Consider the following 14614-nt stretch of genomic DNA (forward strand, 5'->3'; position numbering starts at 1 on the left):
AGATGGAGTTTGTCAGATGGAAACTGATATAATCCTGATTTACTGTTATGACAGCAACCGAAGGTGTAACTACAATAAATAAATTTTGTTATTTGCAATTTTGATATCGTTTCTATGAATTTTCAAAAAGGAAAAAAATATTAAATGATTGATTACGGTAGTCAGAAGGGAGAACAATGTCAAATTTGCTTTCTGTTGTTAGTCTGTTGTATGTTTTATATTTTAAATTTTAAGTTAATATGTAATATAAGAAAAACTTTATAGTGTTACAAATGTACACAATTTTTGTAAATATACACAAAAAAAAGAATGTTAATGTTAATAACTGTGGAAATGCATATCAATTCCAACCAGGGTTATAGTTAACTAAAACTGAAATTAAAACTAAAACCTTTTTTTCTTATCGTTACTTGAAAGAATTGCTAACAAAATTAAACATTAACTAACATTAAAATGTGAAATATGAAAATAAAAAATGATTCAACTTAATGATACTCAAATAGCACTGATCCCCACATAATGAACATTAAAACCAGCAAATTTTCCTCTTTTCACTTTTTGTGCAAAAATGCATAATGTAACACTTAATTTCAACATGTACTCTCCCTATGCTAGGTTAACACCAGTGGAAATTATTCATGTGGTCCTAATGCGAATGGATTAAGTAAATTTCTATTTTACAAATTTTAATGGATTGCACTCAATGAATGAAATCTCCATGAATTGTGTTGTATTAGCTCATTTTAATTACGTAAATTAAGCAAGCAGCAAAATTATTTTTGACTGTGTGTTCTAATGAGGGTATGATATCCACGTGCTAACTGAGATTCCTTCCAGCTTTACTGCTTCCCGTTTATGATAGGAAGAGAACGTGATCAGCCTAAGGGCCCCCGGTATGTTTTCAATTCTCTGTGGTCTCTCTCATGCAATGTAAGATATAAAAAGAGAAAACACACACACACATAAAGTGGTGTTTTGAAGCGTGGCCACCACAGCACCACTCGTCAAATGAAGCAGTGTCTCACAGGCGCTTTTGTCTGGTCATTTCTTCTTCTTCGAATCCTCTACATTAAAGCTGTGGAGGGAAACAGATGAATGTATCTGTTCAGAAACAAACACACAGTCACAGACAGAACATCAAAGCGTGTGGACTGCAGTCAGAGTGGACAGTGAGTGACCTGTTCAGACGCTGAGTGCAGAACAAGATTACATGAAAGACCACAGGAAATCTAAATTAGAGTTTTATGGCTTTTAGTCCATGTGTGTTGAGGCCATCTATATGCTAGACTTTTGACAAAATTTGCTTTACACAGATATTTAAAAATGACTTTACCCCAGTCCTCAGCATTTCAGTCTGTCATAAGTGGGTTCTTTGCTGCCCTTCTTGCACTCACACCTGCCTGCCGCCATTCCTGAGCAAGCTCTGCACTGATGGTGCCCCGATCCCGAAGCTGAATCAATTTTAGGAGATGCTCCTGGCGCTTGCTAGACTTTCATGGGTGCCCTGAATCCTCCTTCACAGCAATTGAACCGCTCCCCTTGAAGTTCCTGATGATCCAATAAATTATTGATTTAGGTGCAATCTTACTAGCAGCATTATCCTTGCTTGTAAATCCCTTTTTGTGCAAATGTTTCCTTGCAGGTAACCATAGTTAACAGAGGAAGAACAAAGATTTCAAGCACCACCCTCCTTTTAAAGCTTCCAGTCTGTTTTTCTAACTCAATCAGCATGAAAGAGTGATCTCTAGCCTTGTCCTCGTCAACACTCTCACCTGTGTTAATGAGAGAATCACTGACATGATGTCAGCTGGTCAATTTGTAGCAAGGCTGAAATGCAGTGGAAATGTTTTTGGGAAGGTTTATGAAAGTTCATTTTCAGGGACTTTGCAATTAATTGCAATTCATCTGATCACTCTTCATAACATTCTGGAGTATATGCAAATTGCCATCACAAAAACTGAGGCAGCAGACTTTGTGAAAATTAATATTGGTGTCATTCTTAAAACTTTTGGCCACGGCTGTATATAATTCATTTATAAATTACATTAAGTGTATTATTCATCTAAAAGTTATCCACAGAAACCATCTACAACAATGTCAACTCATAAAAACTTCATCATATTTCATCAGATGCTGTTGAATCATCTTTACCGAACATGAAGAGCTCCCTCTAAAGGTCTGAAGACCTACTGCAAGGTATCACTACTGTTCTTTTTCAAAGCCCAACCTCTCATACACACACACACATCCCCTTAAACTCAACTCCTTCTCAACCTACTCTCTCTCCTCACACACTTTCCTTCAAATCGCGATCCATCATTGTCCTCTAAATCAATAATCAATCTGCAGTCTTCTCCTCTCAACCCATCTGTCTCCATTGGCCGGAGCGTTGCTCTCTGCCTGTATAGATCATCATTTGGGTCCCTGTAATTGCTGGTCAGAGAGAGGGACGCCATTAAAGACAGAATGGCCACTGGCTCTTTCTTTTCCCCTCTCTTTGACCCAGTTCAGGCACTTCTTGGCTTCTCTCACACCACTTTCCCCCACTCTCTCACTGGCCAGAAAACTAGAAAAGCTAAAGATGTCAGCAAAGGTACTAAAATAAGATCTGTACTTTGAAGGTGATCTATCAATTGAAACAATTGCATCTTTTAGTTATATTTTTATGTTTATGCTATGCTATTTTAGAATTGATTGGAAGTGATAATCAGGATTGCTGTCATGTTAATCTAAAAAACTGATAAGACACATGAAATGTCCAACCCAGGCTCAATGGGAAAACAATATCTGCAAAAAAATAATATTACTCTGCTTCTTGCACATTTCGCAATGTTTTTGCAGTGAAATGTCCAGTGAGTGGCGCTAAAAATGCATTTAGTTTTATCCAGTTTTATTATGTTGGTTTTTGCACATAGTGCATCAGTTCAGAAATGAAAGTCCCTGAGCTCTTCTATCATGACTTGTGTTTTACAGGACTTGTACCCAAGTCCTTCGCATCTCAAGTGCACCGCTGCACCTGGTGAGCTACAGAGCAAGTTTGCTACATCAGAAAAGCATACATATGGAGCTGGTTATGTGATGGAAATTTCAAATTGTTTTAGCTACAAATCATGCACTATGGTAAAAGTGTTTTGAGGTCATAACATAGTATTTTGCAGGGTATCATGGAAAAATAAGTCGAATATATAAATATATAAATCGATAATATGACCCAAGAGCTATAAAAGCTGTTGTTGTTTTAATGCCTCAAGTGTTCACTTCTGCTGGAAACTGCAGTAAATTGTACTGTATGTACAGGTATAGGCACGTTTTTCCGATGAGCCTAGGTTGGGTATTCCACTCTGATCTCTGATTATCCTGTCAGTACGATAACACCCATCTATCATGTTCACAACCAGGCCTGAATGAGTTAAACTTGTAAAAACAGATGGGCTAATTAAAGAGAAAACAACTAACCCAGTGAGACATCACAACTTTTGGTTATATCCAAATCATAATGAACTCAAAATTACTTGTGAAATTTTAACTAGGTTAAATTAAACCTGCAGTGGTTTTACTTCTAGCCATAGTTGCTAATATTTACTAATTAGTGCAAACAACATCCACTATTAGATTCACATTGAGAGTCAGTCTAAAGGGTGATTCATTCACCCAATTTAAATATATTTATATATTTATAGCAAAAATAGGGGCTGCCGAAATGTCATGCATCAGATTCGACGGTGACCAAAGCAGGATATGAATAGATTTACCATCCTAATCAAGGGCAAATTCAAAGAAAGACACAACCAGGTGACATATTTTCAACTTTTTTCTTCTTCTCCAGCACTAGCTGTACTCCCCTAGTTCATTTTGTGCTGTGTCGTGCTTATACCTTTTGTACCATCCCAGAAACCTTACAGCTCATATCTACCTAATTCTAGACTACATTTTCCATCTCCTTCTGTGCTCCCAAGCAACTGGGATTTGCTTTTTCTGGCTTAATTAATGCAGCGGGTAGGCGTAAATTTCTGACATCCATCACACATTAGCTACTAAATTGTTGCAGTGTCACAACATGCTCGAACATTGTTTCATAACATCAAATAACAGGTTATAACATCAAGTCTTTCGAAGCTGCTCACATCCAGCCATGAGTCGATCAGAAGCGTTCGACTACCCGTCAAAGAGCTGTGTCTTTAAACAAAACCACCAAATGCTGAGTTGTTTGTACTGCAGGCTATTATGGATTCACAGCATTTACCCTTAGAGATGTGTGTATTTTCTCCCCGTTTTTCTCGCCACCATCAGGGGAACCAGAATCAGTACGCAACTCGGCGGGTAAGCGGAGCATTCAGCTGCGTCCACTGCTTCAACAGAGTGATATGCTGTTAATTAATTTACACTGAGTCCCAGCACTATGCTAACCATTGTTTGTGCCTGCTGCAATTCCCCATTCCAAACACACAGGCGTTCATTCAAGTATGTGCCACGTGCAGGGCGCGATTATCCAATCAACCACACGGGTCACTGCAAGCCAAAGAGGAGCTGGGGAGCCTTCGAAATCAGTGAGTGTCTTAAATGGGCTTTATAACTAATTTACCATAAATAGGATTCATGTTTTCCCCACTGGCTTTGATCAAACAGACACCAGGGTCTCACGAAGCGTCCACACACAACAGCTGTCCTTTCCAAAACCGTACGGCCGATAATTTACATTCGACGAGGAGGAGCAGCACCGGCCTCCGCGATTCCTCCGACGCTAATTGGCTGCTTGTAGAAGATCGCCCTGGAGGAAAACAAAGGGCTCTTGAAATATTAATGCCCTTAACAACTTTGGAAGAGTGCCCACTCCAAAAGCCCCTGCTGTGCGACTCCTACTTGTTTTGTTTTTGTTGCTTTTTCTTTCGAAACTCTCCCACTCTCTCAATGCCGAAGAAGGCCTGTGAGTCACAATACATTTGTGATGGGCTTCTTACAGCACTGCAGACCAACATATGCCTTGTCAGGGCACAAACTGCCCCCTTCAGTAAGTCTGCTATCTGCTATCTAATGGTCAAGAGTGTAACTGACAATGGCTATAAAAGAGGCTGTCTATTCAGGAGAAAACCTGTTAGCAGCTTATCTCTGTCCAAGAAGCTGACATGGCTAACTCAGTTTTGAACTTATATTTTTTGTAAAGGAATGCCAAAAATACCGGTACTTTGACACCAAGTGAATACTAAAATTACAAAAAAAGATATACTAGGAAAAAAGTACTAGACTTTTCATAGCATAGAACAGAGTACTGACTCAACTCGATAACTGTGCTGCCTAACTGATTAATATTATTGAAACAAAAACATAATAATAAACTATTATTACTATTATTATATTATTATTATTATTATTAAGAACATGAATTAGATTTTAAAACATTTGAATAAAAATAAAGATTTAGACAGGAGACAACCATTCACATTTGCTGTGGTAATGAAAGCGGTATCTACTACAATTATGAAATTTCACTGGTTCTAGCATTGATTACAATGCTATTTACAGCACACTGCAAGAGACATGTGATGGCATTTCTGGTCAGCTAAATGCTATAATCTCTCTCTACAATGGATGCCTATAACTTCAAATTATGAATTCAGGCACGTAACCAAATGGTGAGTGCCTTTTTTTTCCATGGCTTCTTGCTGTTCCTCATCAGTACTTTCTGCTGAAACGTACTGTTTGCAATATGCAATTAATGAGTTGTTCAATGCTTTGAACAAATCCATTTTAAATGTAATTGTCTCTGTTCCCTAGAGGCGTAAGGACAGGCCCAGAGACGGAGCTGTCAGAGAAACAGGGCTGTCTTTAATCTTCATTTGATGACTCTCATACTTGTACGCTGTGCTATAATTTAACATGAGAGAGAATGAAAGTATGTATGAGGTATTAAGTGACAGGAAAAAAATAGTGCGTGAGTGTATGCTTGTGTGTGAGAAAGATATCGAGAAAGTACAACATAGTAGACTCAATGTTTTAGACAGACCTACTTCTGCCAATCAGGCGTCGATTGTCTCTCATCTTAGGTACAGAGACGAAGCGATTGCTTTGAAAGCGTCCGACGCTACAATGGACTGCGACGGGGGAGTGTTGTGGAGGGTAATAGAAGAGTTGGCACAGTCATACTAATAGCACTTTTTGTCTCATCTTTTATGTTTAAAAGATCAAAGCTGCTCAAAATGATGCATATCAAACTGATCTAACAATCATATGCTGTGAGAGAGAAGAATGTCTGCTATGTGTCTGCTAAGTCTGAAAATATTTGAGGGAATACATAGTGGTGTAACAGCAAGCCAAACCAAGGTCTTTGTCTACTTTTATAAGCAACTACAAAGTTGGTTAAATGGGCATATACTGCAGCAGAGAGACCAGAAGTGGTTCAATTGGCCCCATTAGTAAACATCCATGGGCCCTGCAAGATGATTTCAAATGATTTTTAAAAAGCAAAACAAGTTTTAAAAGAAGATAAAACAACTTAAATTCAAGCTCGAGATATTTCTTATTTTAATCCATTCCTTAATATTCATTTACAGTTCCCACAAACTGATAAATCCCGGATATATGTGGGAATTTCAAAAGAGTGATTAATATAAATATAATCTTAAAAAGTGATAGAAATTCCTATAATGATTATAATCTTTTCAAAAATATTTAATCATGTACATCCTTATCCAGTCCAGATCCTGATCCGTAAATCCTTATCCAGTCAGGTTCATTGGTCAAAAATCAGTGTTCTTGAAACTTATAGAATCACAAAATGTAATAATTTAAATTACGCTGCTCTACATAATATTACTGTGCATCCTCTTAAATTTCTTGTCCAACCAACTGATACAATGATGATGCATAAAAATGTGACTGAGGTCCTGCTTCCACTAGCAAAAAATGACTTACTTCACTGAAAACCAGACCAGCACTTCTGAAGCCCACCACCAGAGACCTTCAGGGAATTATTACCACCACGCATACTGACCGAATCAACTGGCCACAACAGCTCCTGGTACTAAATCAACAACCCAAGTCACAGTATTACTCTCTCTAAGTGATGATCTTTTCGTGGTCAGATTTTTGGAAGACAAAAACATCATTGTGTTTATGTTAATGAAAGATTCAAACAGTGCTTCCTGCTCCAGAAACTTCCTGAGGCAGAAAGATGCAGTGAATAGACTGTGAATCGTTCAGGTAAAACTGAGTGGGAGAGGTGAACTGTGTTTCTCCTGCAGAGATTCTGACACTTCCAAATCAAAGAAGATGGATCACAACACACACATCAAAGAAAAACCACCCCCCCCCCCCCCAAAAAAAAAAAAAATTCACAGACCAACAGTTCATTTTAGCATTTTTTTCAACAACTTTTGATTTGTTTTGTGCAGTTTTGGTCTCACAATATTTTAATGTGTATTTTAAAAAATGTATTGCTTTACATATACACATACACAATTCATCTAATTACATAATTAAGTATACATAAAGTACATCATTAAAAATAATTTCAAATGTATTATAATTAAAATTTAAATATACAAAAATATTATATTTAAATATAATCCTTCTGTATTTATTTATATTAAAGGTACATATATAAATATCATTAAATATATAAAATATATTTCAACATAATTATATTATTTTATATTTATTTATATTAAATTTCCATTTACATATAATTAAGCAAACAATTATTAAATAATACATAAAATAAAAAAAATCTAAATATTATCATCACATAATTTAATTATACATTAAATTGTACATACAAAAATATTATAAATTGATACTTTTTACAAGCTATATATTTAGGAATTGTATATTACAAATGCACACAATCACATGTAATATATACATACAGTTAATTCAAAATAGAAATTAATACAGATTTGAAATTCTTTTTCCATTTTATATACACATATATAAAAAATAAATAAATTCCATGTATATATGCACGTGTATGGCTGCACATCATTGATATTTAACATTGTGGGCAATGTTGTACAGCTTCCTGACATTTAATCCCACTAGACACAGGACAGCAGGTTAGCTGTGATATGACACTGACCACGTGGGTCATGAATAGGGCCTGAAAGCACAGATGCCAAGGTCATATGGGGACATTAGCCCTCTGCAGACCTTCCCCTCTACAGACCCGCATTCAATTACTCTTAAATCAATGTGTCAAATGACGCCCCTAAATCAATAACGCTCAAAGTGTTCCTTCAAAAAATGCACAGTTTGCTGACCTCCACCTGCCTCTGTTCTCCAATCCATTCCAGCTGGGACGGGGCAGACCCCTTACCTTGACCCCCGCATAGGTAATGCACCGAAAGCCATCTACCCAATGCTAAAGTGAGTCACCTTTCCACCCCCACTGTGAGACTGCATCCCCTCTTAACTGAACACCATCCTCGCACCCCGGAGACAAGGAGCGTTCACCAGCGTTCTCTATTGAGCGGAAAAGTAATTGCCTTTCTTTTGTTTGTTTATTTGCACTTTCTATTTGTTATTCAGCATGGACAGTAAAGGCAGCTCTTAGAGTGAAAATGAGTTTTATGTAAGGAGTAATAACCTAAATGGATTTCCTCAGTAGCAGGAAGCCCCATGGCTATTTATCTTCTCCCTCCACTAATTATTCATTACAACTCAGCCAGAGGAAACTCGCAAAAACACACAGTCAGATAACGGCGGCGAAGCGCTCGCAAAATTACTTTCTGCTTTCGCCTCTTAAAAGATTCTTGCACTTCAATGCGTTTCATTCCAGCAGAGCTTCTGGAGGAGATGCCCACCATAAGCAGCTGATAGCTGGGAAAATGTTCAGAAACACTGATTTGTAAATGCACAGGAGGAAGCAATGAATGAACTGAATGTTTTTTTTCATCACAGGTGGAGGTTGAACTTGTGCACTTTGTGAGCAGTGCATCTCTGAGCGAGCCTGCGGTGCACTAAAGCATCTGCATGTTCTGTAATCGCTGCCATCCGATGTGTATTAGCGATTCCCAAGGAGAGGACTACTTACTGTTGACCTCATATTCATAATTACCCTTCACCTTTACCTGACTGATGTCAAAGCGGGACATTTGTGTCCAGTCATGCTCTTCAGTTACTCCACTGTGACACACTCTCTAATCACAGGGGGCCCAACTCATCACACAAACCTATCAGCTCACTGCAGGATAGCTGTCACGCTGACAACAACACAATGGAGGCTAAGCACTGAAATCTCACAGAGTAAAGAAAAAAAGAGCAGTCACATGGTCATGTTTCTTATTACAATTCAGTATGTGTTTGGAAGTAATTGGAAACATGAAAATCATTTAAAAAATAATTTTGGTGAATTGGCAAAGTGAGTAACATACTCAAGGTTAAAACAAAATACTGACAAACAAAATACTGACATTTAAAAAAGAAATAAAAGTAAAAATGTTACTGTAAAAACCTGTCAATTTGTTGACTGTACTTTACCTTACAATAAATAAAAAATACATTCAGTTTAATTGTAAAATTAAATTGGGGGTCAGAAAAATATTTTAATGTTGTCTATTATGCTCATCAAGGCCACATTTTCTTAATCATAAAATGAAGTAAAACAAAAAAAAATTGTTACATTTTAAAATAACTCTTCTATTTGAATACATTTTAAAATATCATTTATTCCTGTGATAGCAAAGCTGAATTATTTCAGCAGCCATTACTTCAGTGTCTTCAGTGTCACATGATCCTTCAGAAAACATTCTAATATGCTGATTTGGTGCTAAAGAAATATTTCTTATTATTATAAATGCTGATAACAGTTGTGCTGCTTAATAAATTTGTGTAAACCATGATACTTTTTTCAGGATTCTTTGATGAATTTGATCATTTTAAGTATCCTTGAAGGAATAAAAGCACTAATTTCTTTTTTTGAATGGTAATGTACAGCCATATATAGAAAGATTCATAAAAAAATGCATGTTTCTTTTATAATTAAAAAGTAGGCTATGAAATACTTTATAATTTAAGGCAATGTACATTCAACAATAAAATATTGCAAAAATTATGTTTGTTTGGGTTTTTTATTGAAATAAGTAGGCTTTCCAAGTGTTTTAACATTACATATTTGATTAATATATACAGTTAAAGTCACCAAAATACCATTATGCAAAACTTGAAAAGCCTCAATGTTTTTAACAACAGCAGGCAGTTTTTTTTTTTTTTTTTTTAAGTTCTTCTTCAAACAGCACCTTAAAACCATATTTTGTTTTGCACGCATCAAATTTAGAAAGACAACAAAAATGAGTGATGTTTCTCTAATCCGTCCAACTGGACCAGAGAAACACTGCAGCAGATATCAGAGCAGAATAGCTTGACCTTGTGTCCACTGCAGAAGATGCACTTTGAGAGACATCTGTGTGGTAAGACTGCCATCTAGTGTAAAAGACCACCTGATACACAACCTAAACCTCTGAACTCTCTTCTTGAGATCTTGTCTTTATGGGGTCTCTTAGCAAGTTAACACTGCTATCCAGGCCAAATCAATATCAATGGTCACTTTCACATCTAACCTAAAATATATTAACTCTTAGCAACACTGATTTATCTTCAAGTTCAGAGGAATGTTGTGGTAAAATGTTACTCTGTGCTTTCTGAGACTGTAAAGACTGGGTGAATGGATGCAGTGTAGGGAATAAACAATACCAGTTACGCTTAATTAATTTGACAAGTAATTAATACACACTCAGACAACAAAAACAAATGGTTGCTGCTCCCTGGGTCTACTTAAGCAACAAAGAACCAAGCAAATAATTCATATGAAGGAAAAGGTTTTACAAAGGGTGCAGGTGTAACAGAGCAATAACCCTGCAACACAGCCTAAAAGCCCTCCAGAGACAAACCACTAACAATCAAAAATGAACACAATCACTCATTACGCATTTACTTTCAGGCAATAATTCAGTAATTTGCAACAAATGAATGAGTATTATCCTCTGTCTTCTGAACAGGCCACAGAGGGCAGATCCAATGACCTGAATGCTTTTGAATAGTGCCATTATTCACATACATGCACGCATTTAAGGAATAGCTCACCCAAGAATGAAAATTTTCTCACCATCAGGCCATCCAAGATGCAGATAAGTTTGTTTCTTCATCAGAACAGATTTGGAGAAATTTAGCAATACATCAATTGCTCACCACTGGATCCTCTGCAGTGAATGGGTGCCGTCAGAATGAGAGCCTGAACAGCTGATAAAAACATCACAGTAATACACAATTAATCCACATGACTCCAGTCCATCAATTACGTGTGATTGGCATCAGCTGTTTGAACCTAATACAATAATAATAAACTCTCAGTGCACACGTAGCCACCAGATTATGTCAAAGTTGTTTTCAGAGCATTGCAGTTGGGGAATTCAGACTCAATGCCTCTTTCTCCTCCAGTAATGTCTACCTTCATGTTATTTCTGGTAACCACATTCAGTAGTAGTTTCAGGCTTATTTACTAAGGAACTGATGCTACCGAATTGAAATTGTTTTTCGAACTGGACGAGCATAGCTGTAACATATTTACATCAAGAGCTGGTTTTAGTTTCCTTTCCTCATGAACAATTACTCCATATTATCTATGCATCCAAAAAAACACTCACCTCAGAGACAGTCAAGGCAGATATTGGACAGTTAGGGTCACTATGGAGTCTGGATAGATTCCGTATATAGCTAGGCCTAGAAAAAATATTATTAAATATAACAAACATTAAATAACTAAAAAAACTGAGCGATTTAACACAATTTTAATATTAAATATTTTCATTTTCTCTAGCATTTTTGCCGAAAGCCTCAGTTATTTTCTGATTCTGCTCAAGTAACAGCACTGCGTATGCGCACAGTTACCTTCTCATAATGTATTTTAGCTCTATTAACTGTTTAACCCTATAAATCCCACTGTATCAGATATGATACGCAAATTTCTAAGGCCTCTAAATTATCAACCTTCAGGCTGTGTTACATGTATCTTTTTGCTGAAATCTTTACTGATTTTAACACAAGAATATTATATATATTGTTAGTAATATTTCAAAATGAACACTTACTAGATGCAACTTATTTAGTTTACATAATTATCCATACATCATATTTTAGTAAAATCATGTTAAAATTTGAGTATCGAATATGATATATCAGACTTTTGAGAAACATTTATTTGTTCTTCTCTCAATCATCACTGTATTGCATTGCTTGTTTTGCCCCCACAATAAAATCTACAGAGCTTTCATAAAACTAAACATTTAAATATAATCTTACTAAGACATACTAATGGGAGATATAGTGTGACAACTGATATTTACATCCATTTTATATAAATAGTCTGCTATACTATTATGAAGTATCTCACTTATTTACATTACACATCCACATACCAGCAATAAACAAACTCAAACAAGACAGAAGAAACAAAGAGGCAAAATTATATTTTATCAGTAACGATCCAGCAGATGGTGCTATAGATCTGTCGAATTTCAAATTCATATCTGACACAAATTTAAAAAAAAAAATAATAATAATAATAATAATATACATGAAACAGTATGTGCACAATGTTAATACACAAACAATAACAAAGATAAATTATTTAAAAAATATATAGCTAATATATTATTACTTTAATAACAATATTATAGCTCATAATTATATTTCATGTCTACATTTAAACCCGTCACTTTACATTCTTCCCCCTTTCTCACAGAGAAATTGCTAAATTTAACAAAACAAAACTATAATTAATTAATTAGTTAATAAATCTTATAGCATGTAAACTTATCTCACGTGAATTGTATATTAATTAAATCCTGACAGTGTGACCCGGACATGGCTTTTGACTTGCCTTAAATGAGGAGTGATGTGCTTCAAAAGGTTTATGTTGATAATAAAATGAATCTTAAAGCGCCATGTTTATATATTTACAGTCAGTAGCTAACCGTTTTGAGCTGCACAACTGGTGTCTCTAACCAAAAAGATCAAAGTGTCCAATCAACACTTTATGACACAAATTCACCTGAATCCACGTGTCATTTGGTAGATGCTAGTCAAAGTAGCGTTGTAGAACAAAACGTAAACGTCTCCTCAAGTGATGTCAATCATACCTTTTTTTACAACTAAATCGAAAACAGCCGGTTTCCTCTGCTGGGTACCTCTGTGTCTGTTCTTCATACATTACACCACAAGGTGGCGATATAATCAAAGACAATGCTGTTCGATGAGTCACCTGTGAATCCACTTACCGTCTCCGTTTATTTCCACATCCTACCACGAGAGGGAATTGTAACATGATGGCCAAATTCTGAAACAATTTCAAGACAAGGGAATTTCATAATGCAGTTTGTCAGTAGTGTTATTTGTATTGGTGTTTTTTTTAATAAGTGTTTAAATAAGTCATTCGTTTTAATTGTATTCTAGTTTAGAATCGTAATATTTTTCAAACTCTTTTCACTTGATATCTGGAACTACAAAACTACATATTGTTGGCTTTTGTTCTATAGGCTAAGAACAATTAGACGACATAACATATTTGTTTGTTTTGTTCGTTTCATCATTTTGAAAATAATAAACTTTTTCATTTTAGAAGTAGCCTATTTATAGCACATATTCACATATTCCGCTGCATCTAGGACCATTTAAAAATGTATATATATATATTACACATATATACACACACACAGCCTCTCTGTGTGTGTGTGTGTGTGTGTGTGTGTGTGTGTGTGTGTGTGTGTGTGTGTGTGTGTGTGTGTGTGTGTGTGTGTGTGCGTGTGTGTGCACTTGTACAGCTAACTTTGTGAGGGCCAGTTCGAGTTTTAGACCATCGGAGTGATGACAATCTTGTAAAGTGAGGACATTTTGGCCGATCATCACTTTCTGAGACCCCTTTAAAGGCCTGTTTGAGGGTCAAGACTTTGTTTTAGGGGTCAGTTTGGGTGAGACACTTAGTTCTGATGGCTAGGTTTAGGGGAAGGAGCTATAGATTGCATTGTGTCAATGTATGTCCTCACAAATATACACAGCTGGGTGGTGTGTGTGTTTTATATATATATATATATATATATATATATATATATATATATATATATATATATATATATATATATAATATATATATATATATATATATATAAATATAGGCACGGAATATACATATAGAAACAGTCTGTGTTCTATAACACATTCCCACAATCCTGTCTGTTCTTATCCTTCCGAATAATATAGTAAATGTAAAATTAAAAAGACTAACGGGCATCTCAGTTGTTCTTGTGCAATGTAAGTAAAAATAGAAAAATAAACACGCTTGCTTGGTAGCCTACCTGAACACACACAAACAAATCTGGCAAATAACATATTTTTCCGTTTGAAAATACAACGCTTTTTGTTAAATGTTTGCAGCAAAAAAGAAATAGATAGCCTAAATAAGTTTTGAATGTATTTTGGCATAGGCTACGCTTTTTTATTTAGGTGAAATATGTTTAATTTAAAAATAATTTTGTCGTAAGTCGTTTGATTTAGGATTTCATTTCTTAAAAACAATAAATGTATTATAATTTAGCCTATATTATTACTGTTTATTAACATTTTTATTCGA

General features: G+C 35.6%; 1 long non-coding RNA gene across 1 annotated transcript; it reads right to left on the minus strand.

Annotated features, from left to right (window-relative positions):
- Window positions 1-278: 278 nt before the first annotated feature.
- On the minus strand, window positions 279-11154 carry LOC122145909. Its single transcript, XR_006160636.1, has 3 exons — window positions 11096-11154; window positions 1334-1548; window positions 279-1075 (listed from the first exon to the last, which is right to left on the minus strand). It is a non-coding gene; the product is annotated as an uncharacterized LOC122145909 (long non-coding RNA).
- Between the last annotated feature and the right edge of the window lie 3460 nt (window positions 11155-14614).

The sequence above is a fragment of the Cyprinus carpio genome, chromosome A8 (assembly GCF_018340385.1).
Source record: "Cyprinus carpio isolate SPL01 chromosome A8, ASM1834038v1, whole genome shotgun sequence".
NCBI classification, from domain to species: Eukaryota; Metazoa; Chordata; class Actinopteri; order Cypriniformes; family Cyprinidae; genus Cyprinus; species Cyprinus carpio.